Source organism: Vanellus vanellus (assembly GCF_965231255.1).
Source record: "Vanellus vanellus genome assembly, chromosome: 9".
Taxonomy (NCBI): Eukaryota; Metazoa; Chordata; class Aves; order Charadriiformes; family Charadriidae; genus Vanellus; species Vanellus vanellus.
The window spans coordinates 25,800,761-25,804,761 of NC_138914.1; positions in this window are offsets into that span (position 1 = coordinate 25,800,761).

A 4,001-nucleotide genomic window follows, 5' to 3' on the forward strand; every position below is an offset into this window, starting at 1 on the left:
CAGACCTGGTAACTGATGCCTCTGACTGATGCCTCTGACTGACAGCATCAGACAACAGAACAGACACCAAATAGCAGTCTCTGCCATGCTGTCTGGGGCATCTGTGATGCATCCACCCTGAATGGGAACTGTTTTCTTGTAGGTCCCGTGTGGTCCATACCAGCCTTGGCATCTCATGTAGCTCTCTGGGCCCAGGTTTGAACATGAAATTGAGTAGCTGCCCCGAATTCTGTCAGGCAATGTGGGGCTGAACAGGGGAAAAGTGCCATTATTGACACTGGAGATCTCTATGATTAGAGAGAGAACACAGAAAATAATACAGGAGTTCTCTGTCATAGGTTCTATGATTCTATGGTCTGTGAAAGGGTGGTCGATTGGAAGCTTGCTGAACACCTGGGGTCATAAGGTTGTGACCAGAGATACACAATCCAGCTAGAGGTCATTTACTACGTCTGTGTATGGGGAGTCGACACTGGGACCAACACTCATTAACAACTTGGTTAATGGCCTGGATGGTGGGGCAGAGTTCACCCTCAGCAGGTTGCAGATGATATGAAACTGAGAGGAGTTGCTGCTACACAAGATGGTTGTGCTGCCCTGCTGAGGGACTGAGCAGGCTGGAGAAAGGAGCAGAGGTTGAACTTCACCAAGTTCAACAAGGGGAAATGCCCAGGCAGCAATAACACCATTCAGCAGTACGTGTTGTAGAATCATAGAATCATAGAATCATAGAATAGCTGAGGTTGGAAGGGACCTTTAAAATCATCAAGTCCAACCATTAACCTACCTGGACAAAATCACTTCTAAACCATGTCCATAAGTACCACACCTACCCTTTTTTTAAACACCTCCAGAGATGGTGAATCCACCACCTTCCTGGGCAGCCTATTCCAATGTTTAATACCCCGTTCAGTGAAAAAGTGTTTCCTAATATTCAATCTAAACCTCCCCTGACATAAATTAAACCCATTTCGTCTCCTCCTATCACTTGTCACCAGGGAGAAGAGGTCAGCCCCCACCTCTCTACAACCTCCTTTCAGGTAGTTGTAGAGGGTGATAAGGTCTCCCCTCAGCCTCCTCTTCTCCAGGCTAAACAACTCCAGTTCCCTCAATCGTTCCTCATAAGATTTGTCCTCCAGACCCCTCACCAGCTTTGTTGCTCTTCTCTGGACATGCTCCAACACTTCAATGTCCTTCTTGTAGAGAGGGGCCCAAAACTGAACGCAGTACTCGAGGTGGGGCCTCACCAGTGCCGAGTACAGGGGGATGATCACCTCCCTAGTCCTGCTCACCACACCTTTCCTGATACAGGCCAGGATGCTGTTGGCCTTCTTGGCCACCTGGGTACACTGCTGGCTCATGCTCAGCCGGCTGTCCACCAACACCCCCAAGGCCTTTTCTGCCGGACAGCTTTCCAGACACTCTGCCCCAATCCTGTAGTGCTGCATGGGGTTGTTGTGACCAAGTGCAGGACCCGGCACTTGGACTAGTTGAAACTCACATCACTGGCCTCGGCCCATCAGTCCAACATGTCCAGATCCTTCTGCAGAGCAAACTTCCTCTCAAGCAGATCAACACGCACACCGAGATTACTGACATCCGCGAATTTACTGAGGGGGCATTCAATCCCCTCATCCAGATCATTGATAAAGATATTAAAGAGAACTGGCCCCAGCACCGAGCCCTGGGGGACACCACTTGTGACCGGATACCAACTGGATTGAACTCCGCTCACCACCACTCTCTGGGCATGGCCACCCAGACGGTTTTTTACCCAGCGAAAAGTACACCTGTCCAGGCCATGAGCAGACAGTTTCTCCAGGAGAATGCTGTGGGAAACGGTGTCAAAAGCTTTGCTAAAATCCAGGTACATAACATCCACAGCTTTTCCATCATCAGCTAAGCAGGTCACCTTGTCATAGAAGGAGATGAGGTTTTTCAGGCATGACCTGCCTTTCACAAACCCATGCTGACTGGGCCTGATCACCCTGTTCTCCTGCATGTGCCGTGTAATGGCACTGAGGATGATCTGTTCCATGACCTTCCCAGGCAGACTGACCGGCCTGTAGTTCCCTGGATCCTCCTTCCGGCCCTCCTTGTGGATGGGTGTCACGTTTGCCAACCTCCAGTCAGCTGGGACCTCCCCGGTTAGCCAGGACTGCTCATAAATGATGCAAAGTGGACTGGTGAGCACTTCCACCAGCTCCCTCAGAACCCTTGGGTGGATCCCATCCAGTGCCATTGATTTGTGTACCTCCAGGTGCTGAAGTAGGTCCCTCACCATTTCCCCTTGGATTACAGGGGCTTCATTCTGCTCCCCATCCCTGTCTTCCATCTCAAGGGTCTGGGCACTCAGAGAACAACTGGTTCTACTGCTGAAGACTGAGGCAAAGACGGCATTAAGTACCTCAGCCATTTCCTCATCCTTGGTCACTATGTTACCGGTCCCATCTACCAGAGGACAGAGATTATCCTCTGTCTTCTTTTCATTGCTAATACATTTATAGAAACTTTTTTTGTTGCCCTTGACAACAGAAGCCAGGTTTAGAACAGCTAAGAACAGCTAGGCTAGAACAGCTGGGCTTTGGCCCTTCTGATTTTCTCCCTACATAGCCTCACTACCTCTTTGTAGTCCTCATGAGTGGCCTGCCCTTCCAAAGGCCATAAATCCTCTTTTTCTCCCTAGGTTGCCACCCTAGCTCCCATTCAGCCAAGCCGGTCTTTTTCCCAAATGGCTTGTCTTTCGGCACAGGGGGACAGCCTGCTCCTGCGCTTTTAAGACTTCCTTCTTGAAAAACATCTAGGCTTTCTGGGCTCCTTTGCCCTGGAGGACTGCCTCCCAGGAGACTTTGTCAACCATGCTCCTGAACAGCCCCAAGTCTGCCCTCCGGAAGTCCAGGGTAGCAGTTCTGCTGACAATTATGATAGATGGGACTCCTCGTTTTGAACTACAGAAATTCACCGGACCTCTTAAAGGAATAGTTCATCGCTTTAGAGAATTATATTTTTATGTGTGTGTATATATACATTAGAAGACAAATATAACAGTAATTTGAGTGAGACTGCACTTTTAGAGGACTCTAGTGTCTGAATTTGTGACTATATTTACTTTATAGCCAGCTGTGGTGTGTGGGTTTCAAGGTCTCAGTGTTTTCAAGCTCTCCCAGTGCGGGGACCTCAGGAGGGAGACCTCAGCACTTGACCCAAGCTGCCAACAGGGTTATTTCATACCATGAGCATCGTCATATTCAATATCGATTAGAAAGTTTGCTGCAAAGTTCGTTCTCTCCCTTGATGGCTGCCATCCTGAGAACTTCTTGCCCAGTGCCAGATCCCCCTCCTCCCGAAGCCGTAGCGCTCGTAGTGTCCCACATTTACTGTCCACTGAGTGCACAGCTTCTGACTGATATCGGTGGCTGAGTGTAGTCCTTGTATATTTTGTATTGCTATCTGGATCTGTATTGGTTCTTTAGTGTTATTAATGTAAATTATCCAATCTTTGTCTATTAAACCTGTTTATATTTCAACCCATGTGTTTGCTTGTTTTTTGCCTGATTCCCCGCTCCTGGGTGGGCAGGGGTCATCGGGTGACAGAGTGATTGTCTAAATGACAAAAAATTGTGAGGGGTTTCTCAAACCATAACACAGGCACAACTTTATGGTGAGGCTCTGGACTTGGCTTCTTCTTCCCTGTTGCCTGGGGAAGCCGGGAGGTGGTGTGCGGTTTTCCTACACTCGGCTTCACTCACCCTCACACCCCACCACCCCCAGGAAGAGCCCTGAGCCACCAGTGAGGGGCAGGACCCGCCTTCCCAGGGCCTGGGGGTCAGGATTTAGCCTTTCTGCTGCATCAACCAAGCCAAGGGGTTCCTTGGCATTACAGCCACCTGCACAGTGCCTTTGCCTACCTGCAGCCACAGCCTCCAGTTATCTCCTCTAACGAGCCCATGGGGAGTCTTTGGCAGTAACGACCCTCAGTGGGGCCAATCAAGGCTGCCAGG